The 20,770-nt window shown below is 41.9% G+C and overlaps 2 protein-coding genes across 11 annotated transcripts in view; one reads left to right on the top strand and one right to left on the bottom strand.

The window, feature by feature from the left end:
- ZNF106 (zinc finger protein 106) overlaps nucleotides 1–15,007 on the bottom strand; it is a 97,342-nt gene extending 82,335 nt beyond the window's left edge. For 6 of the 8 annotated variants that reach the window (XM_023558718.2, XM_023558725.2, XM_023558729.2 and 3 more), the window contains exon 1: nucleotides 14,865–15,007. The gene's annotated coding sequence lies outside the window, so the exon portion shown is untranslated. The remainder of the gene's footprint in view (nucleotides 1–14,864) is intronic. The other 2 variants (XM_023558727.2, XM_010598374.3) reach the window with 1 other exon arrangement.
- A 4,405-nt stretch (nucleotides 15,008–19,412) lies between these two features.
- The window catches only part of SNAP23 (synaptosome associated protein 23), a 36,621-nt gene continuing 35,263 nt past the window's right edge, over nucleotides 19,413–20,770 (top strand). The window contains exon 1 of one of the 3 annotated variants that reach the window (XM_003418679.4): nucleotides 19,413–19,507. The gene's annotated coding sequence lies outside the window, so the exon portion shown is untranslated. Of the gene's footprint in view, nucleotides 19,508–19,628; nucleotides 19,752–20,770 lie in introns of those variants that run through there. The other 2 variants (XM_023558731.2, XM_023558730.2) reach the window with 2 other exon arrangements.

Below are 20,770 nucleotides of genomic sequence, written 5' to 3'. Positions count from 1 at the left end.
ATGGGTACTGGACTTTGTCAAATGCTTTTTCTGCATCAACTGATAAGATCATGTGGTTCTTGTCTTTTGCTTTATTTATGTGATGGATTACATTGATGGTTTTTCTAATGTTGAACTATCCCTGCATACCTGGTATGAATCCCACTTGTTTATGATGAACTATTTTTTAACATGTTGTTAAGTTCCATTGGCTAGAATATTGTTGAGAATTTTTGCATCTAAGTTCATGAGGAATATTGGTCTGCAGTTTTCTTTTTTTGTGGTGTCCTTACCTGGTTTTGGTGTCAGGGTTATGCTGGCTTCATGGAATGAGTTTGGGAGTATTCCATCCTTTTCTATGCTCTGAAATACCTTTAATAGTACTGGTGTTAACTCTTCTCTGAAAGTTTGGTAGAACTCTCCAGTGAAGCCGTCAGGGCGAGGGCTTTTTTGTTGTTGTTGTTGGGAGTTTTATAATTACCTTATCTATCTCTTCTATTGTTATAGGTTTATTTAGTTGTTCTACCTCTGTGTTAGTTTAGATTAGTGTGCTTCTAGAAACTTTTCCATTTCCTTTAGGTTTTCAAATTTGTTGCAGTACAATTTTTCATAGCATTCTATTATGATTATTTTAATTTGATTCGGGTCTGTTATGATATCACCTATCTCATTTCTTATTGGGTTATTTGCTTTCTCTCCTGTTTTTCTATTGTCAGGCCAAAGGTTTATCGACTTTGTTGATCTTTCCAAAAGAACCAGCTTTCAATTGTTTTTCTATTCTCTAACTCTCTCGATTCTTTTTCTAGTCTCTATTTAATTCTGCTCTAATTTTTATTATTTGCTTTCTTTTGGTGCCCAGAGTCTTCTTTTGCTGCTCCCTTTCTGAGTTATAGGGCTAATGTCTTGATTTTGGCCCTTTCCTCTTTTTGAATGTGTGCACTTATTGCTATGAATTGACCTCTCTGGAATGCTTTTGCTGTGTCCCAAAGGTTCTGGTAGGATGTGTTTTCATTCTTATTTGATTCTGTGAATTTCTTTATTCTGTCCTTAATTTCTTCTATAAACCAGTAGTTTTTGAGCAAGGTGTTGTTCAGTTTCCATGTATCTGATTTTTTATCCTTACGTTTTCTGTTATTGATTTCTACTTTTATGGCTTTATGGTCAGAAAAGATCCTTTGTAATATTTCAATGCTTTGGATTCTGTTACGGCTTGCTTTGTGGCCTAATATGTGGTCTATTCTGAAAAATGTTCCATGTGCATTGGAAAAGAAAGTATAACTTGGCCACTGTTGGGTGGAGCATTCTGTATATGCCTATGAGATCAAGATGGTTGACTGTGGAATTTAGATCTTCCGTGTCTTTAGTGAACTTCTTTCTGGATATTCCATCCTTCACCGAGAGTGGTGTGTGAAGTCTCCTCCTATTATCGTGGAGCTGTCTATTTCTCTTTTCAACGCTGTTCGCATTTATGTATTTTGGAGCCCTGTCATTGAGTGTGTAAATTATTATGGTTATGTCCTCCTAGTGTACTGACCCTTTAATCATTATATAGTGTCCTTCCTTACCCTTTGCGGTAGATCTTACTTTAAAGTCTATATTGTCAGACATTAATATTATCACTCCTGCTCCATTTTGATTGTTGTTTGCGTGATATATTTTTTCCATTTTCTGAGTTTTAGTTTGTTTGTGTCTTTGAGTCTAAGGTGTGTCTCTTGTAGGCAGCATGTAGATGGATCATATTTTTTATCCATTCTGCCACTCTCTGGCACTTTATTGGTGCATTTAGTCCATTTACATTAAGCGTAAATATTGAAAGGTATGAGTTTAGTGCTGTCATTTTTATGTATTTTCTTGCGTGTGTTGTTGACAGTTTCTTTGTTCTACTTAATTTTCTGTGCTGAGTCGTTTTTCTTTATGTATTTTCTTTTCATCTTTTCCACTGTTGATTTTTTGTTTGGTTAGTCTTCACGTTTTTTATTTTGATGTATATGATTGTTAGTTTCCTATGGTTACTTTAATATTTACCCTATTTTTCTAAATTTAATCCAATTTTTTATATCTTTATATTGCCTTGACTTCCTCTCCACAGGAAAGATGTATAACTATGTTATTTGTCCCACTTTTTTGTTTTAATGTTGTCATCTTTTACATATTGATATCTCTGTTTCCCTATTTCCAGTGTTTTAGTGTTGATTTTTTTTTGTGTGACTTCCTTACTCTGGGTTGGTACCTAGTTGTTCTGTCCTGTGTTCTAGTCTTGGCTTGTTATCTGATGTTATTCATTTTCTAACCAGAGGACTCCATTTAGTATTTCTTGTAATTTTGGTTTGGTTTTCACAAATTCCCTAAACATATGTGAGAGAGTTTTTCTCGATATATAACTCTTGGCTGGCAATTTTCCTTCAAGGCTTTATACATGTCATCCCATCGCCTTCATCGTTTTTGCTGAGTAGCCAGAGCTTAGTCTTACTGACTCTCTACTGTAGATGACTTTTCGTTTATCCCTGTTTTTGTCAGATGCCATTGAGTCGGTTCCAACTCATAGCAACCCTATGTACAACAGAACAAAACACTGCCTGGTCCTGCCCCATCCTCACAATCATTGCTATTCTTGAGCCCACTGTTGTTGCCACTGTGTTAATCCATCTCATTGAGGGTCTTCCCCTTTTTTGCTGACCCTCTACTTTACCATGCATGATGTCCTTCTCCAGGGACTGATCCCTCCTGACAACACGTCCAAAGTATGTGAGACATAGTCTTGCCATCCTTGCTTCTAAGGAGCACTCTGGTTGCACTTCTTCTAAGAGAGATTTGTTCTTTCTATTGTCAGTCCACAGTATAGCCAATATTCTTCACCAACACCACAATTCAAAGGTGTCAGTTCTTCTTCGGTCTTCCTTATTCATCGTCCAGCTTTCGCATACATATGAGGCAACTTAAAACACCATGGCTTGGGTCAGGTGCATCTTACTCCTCAAGGTGACATCTTTGCTTTTTAACACTTTAAAGAGATCTCTTGCAGCTGATTTGCCCAACGCAATGAATCTTTTGATTTCTTGACTGCTGCTTCCATGAGTGTTGATTGTAGATGCAAATAAAATGAAATCCTTGACAACCTCAATCTTTTCTCCATTTACGATGATGTTGCCTACTGGTCCAGTTGTGAGGAGTTTTGTTTTCTTTATGTTGAGATGTAATCCATAGTGAAGGTTGTGGTCTTTGATCTTCATCAATAAGTGCTTCAAATCTTCACCTTCAGCAAGCAAGGTTATGTGATTTGCGTAACGCATGTTGTGAATGAGTCTTCCTCCAATCCTGACATCCTGTTCTTCATACAGTCCAGCTTCTTGGATTATATTTGCTCAGCATACAGATTGAATAGGTATGGTAAAAGGATAAAACGTTGACACACACCTTTCCTGACTTTAAACCATGCAGTATCCCATTGTTCTGTTTGAATAACTGCCTCTTGATCCATGTACAGATTCCTCATGAGCACAAACAAGTGTTCAGGAATTCCCATCCTCCACAATGTTTCACATAATTTGTTACACCCACACAGTTGAATCTCTTAGCATAGTAAATAAAACACAGGTAAACATTCTTCCTGGTGTTCTCTGCTTTCAGCCAGGATCCATCTGACATCAGCAGTGATATCCCTGGTTCTATGTCCTCTTCTAAACCTAGCTTGAATTTCTGGCAGTTCCCTGTCAATATACTGCTGCAGCCACTTTTGAATGATCTTCAGCAAAATTTTGCTTGCATGTGATATTAATGATATTGTTCAATAATTTCCACATTCAGTTGGACCATCTGTCTTGGGAGCAGGCATAAATATGGATCTCTTTCAGTTGGTTGGCCAGGTAGCTGTCTTCCAAATTTCCTGTCATAGATGACTGAGCACTTCCAGTGCTGCATCCATTTGTTGAAACATCTCCATTAGTATTCCATCAGTCCCTGGAGCCTTGTTTTTCGCCAATGCCTTCAGTGCAGCTTGGACTTTTTCCTTCAAGACCATAGGTTCCTGACCATATGTTTCTTCCTGAAATGGCTGAATGCTGACCAATTCTTTTTGGTATAATCACTCTGTGTATTCCTTCAACCTCCTTTTGATGCTTCCTGTGTCATTTAATATTTTCCCCATAGAATCCTTCAGTACTGCAACTCGAGGCTTGAATTTTCTCTTCAGTTCTTTCAGCTTGAGAAATGCTGGGCATGTTCTTCCCTTTTGGTTTTCTATCTCCAGCTCTTTACACATCTCATCATAATAGTTTGTCTTCTCAAGCCACCCTTTGAAATCTTCTGTGCAGCTCTTTTACTTCATCATTTTTTCTTTTTGCCTTAGCTACTTGACATTCAAGTTTCAGAGTCCCTTCTGATATCCATTTAGATCTTTTCTTTCTTTTTAATGACCTCTTGCGTTCTCTGTGTATGATGTCTTTGATGTCATTCCATAACTTGTCTGGTCTTTGGTCATTAGTGTTCGAAGTGTCCAATCTGTTTTTGAGATGGTCTCTAAATTCAGATGGGATATACTCAAGGACATACTTTGGATCTCGTTGACTTGTTCTAATTTTCTTCAGTTTCAGCTTGAACTTGCATTATGAGAAAGATGGTCTGATCTGCAGTCGGAGCCCCTGGCCTTGTTCTCGCTGATGATATTGAGCTTTTCCATTGTCTTTTCCCACAGGTGCAGTCAATGTGATTCCTGTGTATTCCACCTGGCAAGGTCCACATGTATAGTCACTGCTCATATGTTGGTGAAAAAAAAGGTATTTGCAATGAAGAAGTCACTGGTCTTGCAAAATTCTATCATTCGATCTCTAGCATCATTTCTATCACCAAGGCCATGTTTTCCAACTACCAATCCTTCTTCGTTTCCAACTTTCGCGTTTCAATCGCCAGTGATTATCAGTGCATCCTGATTGCACATCTGATCAATTTCAGACTGTATAAGTTAGTAAAAATCTTCGATTTCTTCATCTTTGGCCTTATTGGTTGGTGCATAAATTTGAATAACGGCCGTATTAACTGGTCTTCCTTGGAAGTGTATGGATATTATCTTATCACTGACAGCACTGTACTTCGAGATAAATCTTGAAACGTTCTTTCTGATGATGAATACAACACCATTCATTGTCAAAATGTTTATCCCTAGCTGCTCTTAAAATCTTCTCTTTATCTTTGATTTTGGCAAGTTTGATTATATGTCTTGGTGAGTTTGGAAACCCTTGTGGCATAGTGGTTAAGTGCTATGGCTGCTAACCAAAAGGTTGGCAGTTTGAATCCACCAGGTGCTCCTTGGAAACTTATGGAGCAGCTCTACTCTGTCCTATAGGGTTGTTATGTGTTGGAATTGACTTGATGGCCAACAAGTTTGGGTTTTTTTTTTGGGGGGGGTGACTTTATTTTGGGATCTACCTTGTGTGGGGTTCAATGAGCTTCATGGATAGCTATCTTCTCTTTCATGGTATCAGGGAAGTTTTCTGCCAACAAATCTTCAACAATTCTCTCTGTACTTGCTTTTATCCCCCCTGTTCTGGTACTCCAATCACTTGTAGGTTATTCCTCTTGATAAAAGTCCCACATAATTCTTTGAGTTTCTTCATTTTTTTTAATTATCTGGTTTTTCCTCAAATTAGTGTCAAGTGCTTTACCTTCAATCTCACTAACTCTGATTTCCATTGCCTCAATTCTGCCCCTATGACTTTTTATTGAGTTGTCTAACTCTGAAATTTTATTATCTTTTGGATTTCTGGTTTTGTTTGTATTTCTGTTGCTGTCTCTCTATAGATTCTTGCAGCTTGTTAAATTTTTCATTATGGTCTTGTATAACCTTCTTAAGTTCCTGTATTGTTTTATCGGTGTATTCCTTGGCTTGTTCTACATTTTGCCTGATCTCTTGAAGAGCTCTGTATATTAATCTTTTGAATTCTACCTCTGGTATTTCCAAAAAGTTCTCTTAGTCCAGAAAGTTTCCTCTTTGTTTTGGGTGCTTGCTGAAGCCATCACAACCTGTCTCTTTATGCAATGTGATGTTGACTGTTGTCTCTGAGCCATCAATAAGGTATATTATTTTATGTTTGCTTACTGTGTCCTAGCTTCTTGTTTCATTTTGATATACCCAAATAGGCTGGTTGTTTGAGCTAGTTTGATTATTGGCATCTTTGAAGCTCTCGCATCCTGTCACCAAGGTGGTTAGAGCTGTTACTAGGTATGTGAGCCCAGGAGTCTATTTCCTTTTCTTGTGTGGATTCGGCTCAGGTGTCCAGGTAGTTGGTCACCAAGTGTGCGGTGTAGTCTCTCATCTCCAGTCCTAGACAGGCAGTGGTGATTGGAGTAGCCACTGGTATTTGGCTTCAGAAGGAGGTCATGCGCTGAGCAGTACAGGGGGCTGACAGCTGCCCCTGAACATCTGGGAGGAAAGTGTATCCCTTTTCCCTAGAACATGTAGGTGGGTGGGTTTTGCAGCCAGACTATGGGCACCCAATACTGTTGGCTGTAAGGACTGGGAGGCATCACTTATTCTTGGACCTCTGTTGTGGGTGGCTAGAAGTCAGGGGTGGAGCCACCGGTCCTATGGCCCCTGATGTGGGTAGGTGGGGACAGTGCTTAATGGGCAGGGTGGTGTCAAATGTCATGAGCCTGTCACTCCCCCTTATAACTGATAGAGTTGAAAACAGGCTTCAGGTATATACCCTGTTGTTCTGTGCTAATGGGGACCTATGCTGTTGAAATGAGCCCACATACGGCTATGCAGGAGTAAAAGGCATTCAAAGTCTGCGGACCACTTATGCCTGTGCCTGGGCAAAGGTGCTGTGCCTTCCCTGAGTTCCCAGCTTAGGGGAGCTGGCAGATTATTTTTTCCTGTTTGTTAATTTGTTCCCTCTCCAAAGCCTGGAGAATGGCTCAGGGCACGTGATGGGTCCTACTTCTGGCCCAGGGGACATGACAATCACTGAAGCTGGCCCAACCCGGTGTAGGGCAGGTAAGGGCGCAGGTAAATGGGAAAGAGGTTCTTCCTAAACAGGGTGTTTTTCTGCTCCACACAGTAGCTTAGACGAATGTACTTATCTTTTGCTGACTGAGCACCACTTCTCGCTGGTTCTGGATGACTGAGCAGACTCTTTGCTGCTCAGTCTGTCCCGCTATGGAAAGGACATCTGTAGCGCCACTGCTTACCTCACCGCACACACTAGCTGATCCCACCTGCAGGGTGCCGGTTTCTGGTGGATGAAGTCTGGCAACTCTTTCTTGCTTCTGAACCATCTGTCCCTCCCCCACTGCTCAGTCCAATTCCTCAGCTTTGCCTTTGATGTTCGGGGCTCCTAGATGGTCGTATATAATCAATTTACTTGTTTTTTCGGGTCTTTGTTCTAATAGGGACCACAGGAAATACCTGACTACTCCACCATCTTGGTCCCGCCTCCTTGAGACTCTAGATTTCTTTATATTCCTCCAGAGAGTGTTGATTTTTATTTATTTTGATTTAGTAGTTATTAACTTGGTTTACTCAAGCTGCAATCTCTATCTCTTGCATAGCAGCTAAAACATCAATTCAGTTCTTGTATCCTTAGCTGGGCTGCTTGGAGCCTGCTCCATACACGCATAGTTCCGCAGTCTGCCAGAGATTTGGGCAGAGTTTATACACCAAATTTGATTCTTCTCTCCTTATCTACTTTCCAGGATTTCCCTCTTACTTTCCAAAGGCGGTGGTTGCCTACAGCCTTATCTTCTGGTTCTTCAGGACACAGGTTTACTATCAGAATTTTAGACACTCTACATGTCACCTACATGGAGCCCTGGTGGCATAGTGTTAAAAACTTGGCTGCTAACCAAAAAGTCAGCAGTTCAAATCCACCAGCCACTCCTTGGAAACTCTATGGGGCAATTCTACTCTGTCCTATAGGATTGCTATGAGTCAGAACTGACTCGACGGCACCTAACAACAACAACAACATGGCAGAGACTGGGGTCTGCCCTCAAGTTAGAAGCCACAAAAACAGAAAATCATCCCATGTAGTTCCATGCTTGTGTTAATTTCTCTCCAGAATCTGCTGACTCTCCAGTGACTTCTAGTAGTTGTTTTATGTATTTCTGTCCAGACTTTATACTTATTTGCAGGAGAGTCTGCCATTAGGAGCTTACTCAGCCATTACCAGAACCAGACTCCCATGTTTATACTTTTGAGAGCCTCCGGCCTGTCTGATGGCTCCAGGCAATGCTCAAGCAGTTGGACTAGATGAAAGAAAACATGTCTCTCACCCTTGTGGTAGAGTGGGAGACTACAGGTTTAGTGACAATGTTGCCTGGGGTCTGGGTGACTCTCGAAGGACAACTGCCCTTCAGTGAGGTGATTGAGCATTCCAGGGTACTTCAATTTTATCTAAACATGGGATCACTATGAGTCAAGTTTGATTAGCAGTACCTAACAACGTCATCATCATCTCAGCCATACACTGAAAAAACCATTGCTGCATATGCTGATGTTTTATGCCTTAGTCTCTTACTTTTAAGGTACTTCAGTGGCAACCAATTATTTAAGATACAATCGAAAACATTTAACAGGGCTTAGACATAGGGTCACCATGAGCTGAAACCATCTCAGTGGCAACCATCTCAATGACAATGACCCTTAGGAAATGTGTACTATATAGGTTCGAGCTACTTTCCCCCTAGGTCTCTGGGCTTCAGTCAAAACAACATTTTTAGTTCTTCACACCTACCATGCTCCCCTCCCACCTTAGGAGTATTTCATATGCTGGTCCCTCTCCCTGGGATACTCTTATTCCTCTTCATCTAGTTAACTACTCATCCTTCCCATGTCAGCTGCCAGCTGCCTGGGAAGTATTCCCTGGTTTCTGAGACTAGGTCATACTACCTCACTGTGCACTACTCTCCTAAAATACTGTATTTCTTTAGCATTTATCACAGCTGTAACTGTATCTGGAGCCCTGGTGGCTCAGTGGTTAAGAGCTCAGCTGCTAACCAAAAAAGGTCGACAGTTCGAATCCACCAGCTGCTTCTGGGAAACCCTAGGGGCAGTTTTACTCTGTCCCCTATAAAAACAGTAAAAAAAAAAAAGAAAAGAAAGTTTTTTTTACTTTTTTATAGGGTTGCTATGAATCAGAATTGACTCGATAGCAATGGGTTTGGTTTTTTTGTGACTATATCGAGGTAGGAAGTAGAATAGTAGTTCTCAACCATATCAGACCCAATATCTTCCTATTTTCCACTAAAATGTTTTATTATGGAAATTTTCATCATACATAAAAATACAGGAATTATTATATAACAATCCTCAGTGTACCCATTAACCAGCTTCCTCAACATCACCACAGTAATTTTTTTCTTCATAGATACTGTTTCTTATATCTTCTTTTTATTATAAATATTTTGTAGTACCTCATCATCTCTGAAATGAAATTCAGAGCTACTGTAGCATACTTAACACATGGAAAGTTTAAAATATCAATATAATGTACTAACTATAATAAAAAAATGAAAGAAAAATAATTTATCATAAAATAGGTATTTCAGCATATAAATGTTTGGGCATGACCATAATAGAAGACATAAAAAGCCATTCCTATACTTGCAATTAGTATGAATGTGACAAGTACAAATGCGTACTGACAAAAGTATGTTACATTGTTAATCAAAACACCATGAATAGTACTACCATCTGTGATATGATTTTCTGAAATAGACCAACTCTTGATAGTTTCTTAACTAAGTACCCTTTCTTGATTTACATGGCAACTATGCTCTGTGTAAAAAAAAAAAAAAATACTGCATTTACATGTAAAACAAATTTGGTTCTAGCTGCAAATAAATACAAACAGATTTCTCACCCACGTGAAGGTCCTCTGGGACATTCCAAAATGACAAAAGCTGTGGAACTTTTTTTACTGTACAGGAACAATCCTTGCAAGTCTAACACCCCTGGCCTTCATCCAGTAAATGTCAGTGCTATCCTCCCAGTCATTGCGAAACCACAACCATCCCCACAAATTTCCAAACATTTCTAGGGGATAACCTCAAACTCACTGAAACCACTCAATTAAGAGTACGGGCTAACAGCAAGGACTCTGAAGTATGGCTGCCTGTGTTTGAAACCTGGCTCTATCAGTCAAGAGTTGTATGATCTTGAGCAAATAATTTCATCTTTTGTGCCTCAGTTTCCACATGTATAAAATAAGAATAGTATGAATATAGAGTCACTATTTTTTTATGAGTCGGAATCAGCTCGATAGCAACGGGTTTGGTTTGGATTTTGGTATCAATACAGGATTGTTGTGAAGAATAGATGAAAAAATTCATATAAGGTGTTTTGCAAATAGTAGGTACTCACTGCAGTCCTGGTGGCGCAGTGGTTAAGAGCTTGGCTTGGAAATCCTCCTCCGTGGAAGCCCTATGGGACAGCTCTATTCTGTCCGATAAGGTCACTATGAATTGGAATTGACTCGACAGCAGTGAGTTTGGTTTTGGTTTAGGTACTCACTAAATCTTTGCTATATTTAATTTTTAATGTAATTACCTGCTTAACAGCTGCCTCCTCCAACAGACTAAGTTCTATGATGGAAGGCGGGAATGTCTGTTTGTCCTGTTCATCATTTTATTCCCATTGCCTGGCATACCATCTGGTATAAAATAGGTATTTAATATTTGTTGAATAAATGAATGCAAATTAAAGATTTTTTGAATAGACAATGGGTAAGAATCTTTAAAAAAAAACTGGAGTATAACTTTCAACAGTATATTTTAGGTTATGCTGCTAGGATACTCGTATTTACATGAACGTCAGCATTTACTCTGACAACGTATACGCATGTAGAGTACCTCTAGAGGGATACTCAAGAACCTGGTAACAGTCACTGCCTCTGGGAGTAGGAGAACTTGGGGTCTGGGATGAATTTTTCACTGTAGGTCTTTTTGTAAACTTTCCTAAAAATTTAAGCAATATACACATATTATCGTGTTAAACGTTTTAAATAAAAAAAAAAATTAAACCTCTAATATTTTTGTAAACGTAGTAGATTTTAGGCCATAATGGCTACATGTATGGAACTTTTTTGGAATTCCAGAAATCAAGAGGTTTGACTTTCATATATTCTGAACTTTCTTAACAACTCGCCACAGACTACTATGCTACACAAATGTATCCTGCTTTTTCTAATACTCCCCAAATCATAATCTCATACTGATTACTGCCCAAAAATACAAAGAAGGTTCCAGTAACATAACCGCTGAGTAATAACAACGTCACATTCATACACCAGTTTACGGCTTACAAAGTTCAGTGGAAAGAGTACGGGCTTTGGGATTAGACAAAAATACTTCATGGGTCTACCACCTTGAGTAAATTTTAATCTCTCTGAACTTCAGATTCCTCCTCTATAAAACCAGAATATGGTCACCTAGTTGTCAGGGATTCAGTAAAAAAGAAAAGAAAAGCAATTTCTTGCAGTAAACTTTTTCTTTTTGAAGGTAATTATGCTTTGAATAGGTAACAGTAGTTGTTTTAAAATTTACAAGGTAAAGAGTGCTGACACCTGGTTTCAAGGGGCATGCATTTTATAATGGGGGGCTCGGGCTCGCCACCTGAACTCACTAGTCAACCTTAGCATCACTAATAGTGGGGTCACTAGAGTACATATCATCCCCAAAGTGTTTAACCTGATCCAATCAGTGTTTAGCTTGAAGCTCCAATTTGTAGTAACCACTTTAAATGATATTGCCAGGAATCAGTCAAATAAATCAGATCACTGACCAGGTCTCTTCAAGCCACTGGAGAAAAAAGAGTGAGAGAAGGGTAATGTTCTAGGTTAGAAGAAACTTGAAGAGATGGATCAAAGGTAATGTGTGGACTCTGAATGGAAGTTGGTTCAAAGAAACTACTGTAATTGTAAAAAAAAAAAAAAATAAGGGGGGGGTTAATTTAGGAGGAACTTTAATAAGGATCCGGTATTAGATAATATGGAAAGCTGGTGGTGCAGTGGTTCACAGCTCAGTTGCTAACCAAAAGGTAAGCAGTTCAAATCTACCAGTCCCTCCTTGGAAACCCTATGTGGCAGTTCTCCTCTGTCCTATAGGTTTGCTATGAGTCAGAATAGACTCGATGGCAACAGGTTTGGTTTTTTGTTTTCATTAAAACATTCCTTTATAGGAATTATTATTGTTAAGTGTGATAATGATATGAGGATTATTCAGAAAAAAAAATTTTTTTTTTTCAGTAGAAACATGGTTAAAGTATTTACGGGTGAAATGTCAAGAAAAAGCAAATATGGCAAAATATTAACAGATATTAAAATTTGAATGACAGATTTACAGTTCAATATACTAATATCTCTACCTTTCTGGATGTTTGAAATTTTTCATAATAAAAAGCTTATTGGGAAAAAATTATTCCCTTCCCATCCTGCTCCCCAGCTACCTCGTACACCACCTCCAGCTCCAGTTCCCAGTTTCTCTGTACTCTCCCAGAGATATTTTATTCATATATATGCAAATACATACAGTTCTTAAAAAACCACAAATGGTTGCAAAATGCTCACCTTCTTTTGCACCTTGTTCTTTTCATCTGATATATCTTGGAAGTCACAATTGGGACCCCGGTGATACAGTGGTTAAGAGTTCAGCTGCTAACCAAAAGGTCGGCAGTTCAAATACACTAGGTGCTCCCTGGAAACTCTCTGGGGCAGTTCACTCTGACCTACAGGGTCCCTGTGAGTGGGAATCGCCTCCACAACAACGGGTTTGGTTTTGGCTTGGTTTGGAGGTCTCAATTAGCATACGTGGAGCTTCTGCGTCCTTTCTAACGGATGCGTGATTTATTTAATCAGCCTCCTACTGGTGGACATTTAAGGAACATTTCTTAATATCCTCTTTCAGATTTAAAAAAAGGAGAAAAAAAAATTCACTGTAAAGTTTCAATTAGAGATTCGAAATGCTGGAAGGCAATTGGAGTATTCATAGGTAACCTAGCTGCCTACGTGCTCTTATCACCAGTACACAAATTAATCTTAAACTTCCCACTAAAGTACTCCAATTACAAAATACATGATAATGTATACTTGCCACTGAGCTATTCCATGTCCCAGGACCAAGTCAGCTAGAAGCTACCACTGTTCCCTGCCTCTCCCGTACAGCAGCCTTTAGACTACCAGTGCCCTACCCTAGATGTACAATAATCACCATTTCAGTTTTTCCTTTTAAAACACCTTCCTTCAAATCAAAGCAGTTACTTGTGAACTAGCTGGACCAGACTAGTTTCTTACCCTCTACCTCTTCCAGGCCGTTTTGAAGTTCCCTTCAAAAACCATATAGCAAGTACCTTTAATCTAACTCAACACTCCTACCATCTCCAGATTAAGCCAGACTAGTAAGAAAGGCCTGGCTACTTTCAACAATTTTATCTGATATAGTGCTGGAAGATGAGTACTCTAGGTTAGAAGGCACTCAAAATATACAGTGGCCGCAACAACGGACTTGAGCATACCAACAATCTGAAGATGGTGCAGAACTAGGCAACATTTTGTTCTGTTGTACATGGTGTCGCTATGAGTGAGAGCCAACCCAACATAACCATTTTCTAGTCTCAATAGTTAAAACTAAAAACTGTAACAGCAATGCAGTTTGCGTCCCAACACAAGGGCTTAGAACACCTAACTTATTTAACTTGGCATTAACAAGAAAACAACGAGCTTTGGTATCATACCAAAAAAACCCATCGTTGTCAAGTCTATTCCGACTCATAGTGACCTTATAGGACAGAGTAGAACCGCCCATAGGGTTTCCAAGGAGGGGCTGGTGGGTTCGAACTGACGACCTTCTGGTTAGCAGGTGTAGCTCTTAACCACTACATCACCAGTTATTCTTGGGCATGACACTGCCTGAATTTTATCACTAACTCTAGAGCTAGGTGAGCTTCACCATACTCTCAGTGACCTCATCTGAAATGTGCTGCGAAAAACCACCTTCCATTACAAAATTTTTTGTGACAGTCCTGAGAGTGCCTGGAACACAAGGAACAGGTGCTATATACATCCTAGCTGAATCTGAATACTGCCTTCCACTGTTTTCATTCACCGGCAAACTTGAGAGCAGGCCTGAAACGAATTTTAAGATTTCCTGTTGAGTTTAGAACAGTACTAGGCTCTTTGTAAATCCTAAACAGTTACTTGTGGTTTGAATAAATTCGGTATAAACCACTATGGTGAACAAAGTACTCATTTAAAGAAATTTCCTTAACATGCAGTCTCAAGTTGCTAAGAGCCATGGAAATCTCAAACTCCCCCATAGGATAGCTTAATCTTACTCTCAAAGATGATTACACTGAACAGATTGAAGGGGAGGGGGTATGAAGCATTTCCTCACCATAAATATGCACCGAGATTCAGTCTAAATATTACATGGACAAATAGTAAGCGCTCCAGAATTAGTAGCTATTATTAAGACGCATTCCACAAAGAAGACGGAAGGAGGAAAAGGAACGAGACTGTCAGTCATGAGAAGTCGAAAGGTGTCCCTGGCCTGACACCCGCAGGCCTTAAAGCACCAGGGTGTATGGGGTTCCAGCCCGACCAGGAGCCGAAGGAGTTCAGCGACCTCCCCTAAAGGGCAAAGCTTTGGAGCCACCCTTCCTGCTGGGGCTGGAAGCTGAGCCGAAACGCCCCCGCGAGAATCTGTACCCCGAAGCCAGAAGCACCGCCTACGAAAAGCCCGCGTGGGCTGGGAAGGGGGACCACAGGGCTGCCCCGCTCCGCGGCCGGCAGGAGCAGACCCCCGGCCCCTCGTGCAGCCCCACGACCCCCCGAAGGGTGGACCACCAGGACCCTCGGGCTCCGATACGCCTCAGCGCAGCCGGGCTCCCCGATACTCACACTCACAGACGATCCCTCTTACTCCATCGCGCCGCCGAGGCCCCGGCAAGGGAGCTCTCCGACCCCCCCGGACCCCTTCCCCAGTTTTGGGTCCGGCGGCCCGCTCCGGACCCGCTCCCCGCCGGGCACAGCCGCCGCCACCGCGCAGGCGCACACCCGCCGTGGCGCTCTTTTTTTTTTCCTTTGCGGTTTGCCTTTCTCAATAATGTAGCTTTATTTGAACACACGAGCGTGAACAACGGACACGGAGGAAGAAAGCGGCTTTACTCGGAAAGAGTGGGAGAAGACCGAAGACTCTCCCGATTTGCGGAACAGTCGGTCCACTGCCACTGGACGTTGCTGTGACCAGCCCACCGCCCCCCGCCTGTCGCTTTTTTCTTCTTGTTCTTTCCGGGCCTCCTCTCGCTCTTATTCTTTTCTTAAATCCTCAACTCATTTAGGCGTGGCAGCTGTTGCGCTAAACCACTCACTACTTCCTTCCAAAACTCTTTGAAGCTTAATGAAGGTGCGTGGGCTTTGGAACAGATAAGACCTGACTTCAAATCTTAACCCAGCTATTGTGACTTTAGGCAAATTCCACGTTTTCTTGGAACCTCAGTTTTCTCTGAGTTAATATTATGATAATGATATCCCATCTCTCAGAGTATTGCTAGGATTAAATGAGAGGTCAAGTGCCTGTCACAGAACACACATTCTAATACTCATACTAATGATTATATTATTCATATACAAAGTAACTTTATTATTGACCTTACCTCATACCTTAACCCTCAGGATCCTATTTTAGTGACTTAAACTAGTCAGATAAACCAAGTTATATTAAAGTTGATAATGACGTGAAGTGTTACTCTACCTATATTGTTGAACTTATAATATCCGTTTAACAAGACCTTCAATGCCTCTACCTATGTGTAAAGCCAGATTGCTTCTAGAAGTTTAGGAAACTTCCAATTCTGTATTTGTGACATCACAAGTCCTTGAAACAGTCAAGAACTGGGGTAGCTGCTCATTCTACTCTCCTTTAAAGGCATGCAATGGAAGGGCCACATTACCCAATAAGCTCAGGGCCATACTCTAAAGATAAACCTGTAGAAGACCAAGGTCCTAACTGGTGAACATCAAGGTAACCCTGGGTCAAAACTTCTCAAACTTGGCACTGACATTTTGGACCGGTCAATTTTTTGTTGTGAGGGGCTGTCCTGTGCATTGTAGGATGTTAACCAACATCCGAGGCCACTCCATGCAGTTTCCCCTCCCCTAAGCTCTGACAATCAAAAGTGTCTTTCGGCATTGCCAAATGTCTCGGGGCGGCGGGGGGGGGGTGGTGGTGGTGCAAAATAGCCTTTGGTTGAGAACCATTGCACTAGACGAAAAGTAAATATTTTCATCACTGAAAGGGGTAGCTAGTGCTTTTGTCTCTATCCTGAGGGTGATCGTTTTTTGCTGCCTAGGTTATATACTATATGTCTTAGTCATCTAGTGCTGCTGTAACAGAAACACCACAAGTGGATGACTTTAACAAAGAGAAATTTATTCTCTTACAGTCTAGTAGGCTACAAGTCCAAATTCAGGGCATCAGCTCCAGGAGGTGGCTTTCTCTGTTGGCTCTGGGGGAAGGTCCTTGTAATCAATCTTCCCTTGGTCTGGGAGAATTTTAGCACAGGAACCTCAGGTCCAAAGGACGCACACCACTCCTGGCCCTGCTTTCTTGGTGGTATGAGGTCCCCATGTCTCTCTGCTTGTTTCTCTCTTTTATACCTCAAAAGAGATTGGCTTAAGACACTACCTAATCTCGTAGACCTCATCAATACAGTTGGCGCTAACCCATCTTATTACATTATAGTGATAGGATTTACAACATATGGGACAATCACATAAAATGGTGGACAATCATACAATACTGAGAATCATGGCCCAGCTAAGTTAACAGATATTTGGGGGGGACACAATTCAATCCATGACACTATACCATACTTACAGGTTAGGACTTAAATGGAAATCCATTTCCCTAAACTTTCTATGTCAGTTGTAAGAGCCAGCGTACTATTAAACTGACCAGTCAAGTCTCCAGAGTTTGTAACTTTTTAATTCAACTTATTCTGCATGAAAAGTCTTTCCCATGCTCCACCCACCCCCAGGAAGGTAGGGGTGGCGGGAGACTCTATGTAAGAGTGCTTCTTAGGTTATATTTTTCCATCACTAATTCATTTCAATTAAATGCACATTTATCTCTGCCTTGCCATCATCCTGGATGACTTCCACATCCATGTAAATGATCAACCCAGTCGTTAAATTTCCAAATTCTAACCTTCTACTCTACTCCATGGAAACCCTGGTGGTGTAGTGGTTAAGAGCTACAACTGCTGACCCAAATGTTGGCAGTTCAAATCCACCAGGCACTCCTTGGAAACTCTGTGGGCCAGTTCTACTCTGTCCTATAGGGTTGCAATGAGTCCGAATCGACTCGATGGCAACGGGTTTTTTTTTTTTTACCCTGCTCCCTTTCAACTACTCTTGGCCTTGCTATCACTACAGATGCTTCATCTCCAAAGTCATCCATGCAACTTACTGTTCAAATACCTGTCTTCCAGCTTCTTCAGACAACCACAACACTGGACCTCCTCTGACCTCATCAAGAGCACCAATTCATTGATCCCCTACTCTTATCTCCCAACCCATCAGCTCTCTCCACAGCTTGAAGTCCATGGTCTGCCACCTCAGTAACACTTTGGCCAATACCCTTAACTCCGTTGCATCTCTCTTTACTTTGTGGCAGGGTTTCTCAGCCTGAGCACTGCTGATATTTTAGACCAGATAATTCTTTGCCATGGAGGCTATCCTGTTTATTGTAAGATGCTTAACAGTATCCCTGGCATTAATACTGCCCCTTGTCATCATGACATCAAAAAATGTGTCCAGACATTGCTAAATGTTCACTGGGGGAGGAGGAGGGCAAGATTGTTCCAGGTTGAGAAACATTGCTGTACACCAATGATCATTTCAGCCCTCAATGAATTCAACCTCTGCCCTCAAAAAGTGATTACTGCTGGGGAAGGCCACACAGGACAGCAGACTAGTAAGTTCAGTTTCACCAATCTTAAACAGGCCCTCTACAGTGCTTAGCAGTCCTGCTACTTTCTCTGGTCAACTTGCCCTATCACTTTCTACAACAAATATCCCAAATCTCCACTTGCCTTAAAACTCCCTACACCACCTCCTTTTCTCTCAGCAGATGACCTCATCCCCTACTACACAGAGAAAACAGAGGCCATCAGGTGAGAATTTCTTCAACTTCCTTTACTAAACATACAAATTTACAGACAGCATCACACTTCCTCTTACTGTAACTTCTCTCTTCCAAGACATTCCTCCTCTCAGTGCTTTGAATTGGTTCTACTCTTACCTTCCCAAGATCTTTACCATTATTGACTATCTCTTCTCTTCCTTCTTTATTCAATCTTTTTTTCTTAGCTGGATTTTCCCTATCATGCTCAAGTTTCTCCTTTCTTAACTCCAACAGAAAAACAAAAACTCCCTGACTCTTCATCCTTCAACTATCATCTTTCTTTCTCTCTCGCTCTGTTTTTCCTCCCCATCAAGGCCAAAGCTTCCTATTGCAATCTATTTTTCAATCTCATCGTTCCACAAAACAGCTGTCACTAGGCTCACCAATGGCTTCTGTGTTACTAAATTCAAAAGACACTTTTGAAGCTTCACCCTTAGGAATAGACTACTCCCTCTTCTTTTAAACACTCTTTTCTTCATTTGCCTGACTGCTGTATTCTTAGAGGCGTCTGGAAGCGTTTTTGGAAGAAATGGCTAAATATAGCATTCACTTAAAATGCTTCTATAGCGCTCCGTGGCCCTCGAATAAAGTGCTGACTCCCCAGTCCCAAAATACAAGCCCCTCAAAGATCTGGCCATTGTTGATATTTTAAAGATTATTTTTCCCTTCACCCGGGGATATACGATGAGCTGTAAGCTTCTAACCAAGATGAACTTCAAAGAATTTCCAGAAGGCACTATGTATTTCTCGGCATATGCCATTCCCTCAGGCCCGTATAACTCTACCTCCCTCCCTCCAGTATATCCGAGGGAACTCCTACTTATCCTTCAGGAGTCAGAAGTCACTTCCTCCGGGAACCCTTCCAGACAGCTCTAAGAATAAAGGGCTTTGTTTATTGCGCACCAACATTGTCTCAGATTTTCTACGTGCCATGCAGTGTATTCTATACACTATAATTTGTTTATACCGTATCTCAGAACCGACTCTACGGCAACTACAACAGCCTAGGTAGATCAAAAGACCTTGGAGGGCAGGGAGTATTCGCCTCTTTTCCTCAGCGTTCATCCAGCACGGCGCCTAGCGTAAATGTTGCATCAACAAGTCCCACCTTCCCGGGCGAGACTGACATCTGCCCGGTTACCGTGTCGGTTCCCAGGCTCTGCGCCACCGTGGCAAGGGGGTTTAAACCCCTCGTGCCGTGATTGGCTGCAGCTGCAGGGGTGTGTGCGTGCCCGCGGCGCGGGGAAGTGCGCAGGCGCGCGGCTCTGGAGCGCGCAGGCGCAAGAAGGGCGCAGCTATAGGTCGGCTCCAGGGTGCGGGAGCTGGCGGCCGGGAGAGGAGTGGCCGCAGCTGTTGGGTGAGTCCTCAGGAGTGGGGCGGAGGGAGCGGGCCCGGTGGAGGTTGTGATCCTACCCGGACGAGGAAGAGCATATCGTGACATTGGAAGACTTAGTGGGGTAGGGCTTAAGCGGCGAGGGTGTGCTCTGGCCCTTGCTCGGCAGGCCTGGCCCGGAGCGGGGACGCGGGGCGTCGGGAGACCGTCGGGCGGCCGGCAGAAGGGTGACGGGCCGGCGGTTTCCTAGACTGGAAACCAAGCGCAGGTAAACTGCCCCCGTCGTTGCTGTGGTCGGGAGTAGTAGACTGTGATGACCGCAGTGATCGGATGGTCCCGAATTGGTTGTTCAAGGACTCTGAGTTACTGGCGTTGTGGTCTCAGCCAGTGTTCTCAAGGAAAAGGCCGTTCTTACCTTGCAGCTTTAGTGCGGACGCATGAGGAAAAAGATAGGCAAAGGGCGAATTCACTGCTCCTACTCGAGGCTGGGAAACCCTGCTTGCGTAATGGTTCAGTGCTTAGCAGTCGGCAGGTGGCGAATCCACCAGGCGCTCCTTGGAATCTCTGTGGGGCAGTTCCTGTCCTGTAGGTTCGCAATGAGTCGGAAGCGACTCAGCGGCAGCGAGTTTTTTTTTTTTAATATGAGGGTGGAATAGTGAAAAAAAAAAAAAAAATATATATATATATGTGTGTACTGTAAAGTGCTGTTTCACCTTGCCCTTTTTCTCGCCTTTAGTCGTTAGTCACCTCAGTGTTGTGGAGCGGTATTTGGAATTACAGAATTGCAGCTGAGGGTAGAGGAAACCGAAAGATACCAAGGTTGGGGAAGGAAGACAAGAAGGGAGTATCGGTTTGCTTTTTCCTATTTCTCCTGGGAAGGGGGCGGCGGGGGGGAACTGGGAGAGAGGATTTTGAACGCTATCAGCTTCTGACAGTGTTTCCTCAGCTCTGTGAAAATAGTATGTCTGATGCACCGAGCTGCTTGGTAGCAGGCATTTCAAGAATTGCTTGCAGTAGAAAAATTTGTCCTTGATGGGGAGGAGACGAAGCTGATAGTTGAAGGATGAGGGGCCAAGGTGTTTTTGTTTTTTTTTGCTAGAGTTAAGAAAGGAGAAACTTGAGCATGATGGGGAAAATCCAGCTAAGAAAAAAAGATTGAATAAAGAAGGAAGAGAAGAGATAGTTAATAATGGTAAAGATCTTGAGAAGTTAAGAGTAGAAGCAATCCAAAGCACTGATAGGGGAATGTCTTGGAAGACAGAGAGAAGATACCCCCTCAGTTACAGT

The sequence above is a fragment of the Loxodonta africana genome, chromosome 10 (genome assembly GCF_030014295.1).
Source record: "Loxodonta africana isolate mLoxAfr1 chromosome 10, mLoxAfr1.hap2, whole genome shotgun sequence".
Classification (NCBI taxonomy): Eukaryota; Metazoa; Chordata; class Mammalia; order Proboscidea; family Elephantidae; genus Loxodonta; species Loxodonta africana.
This window is presented reverse-complemented; position numbering and strand designations above follow the sequence as displayed.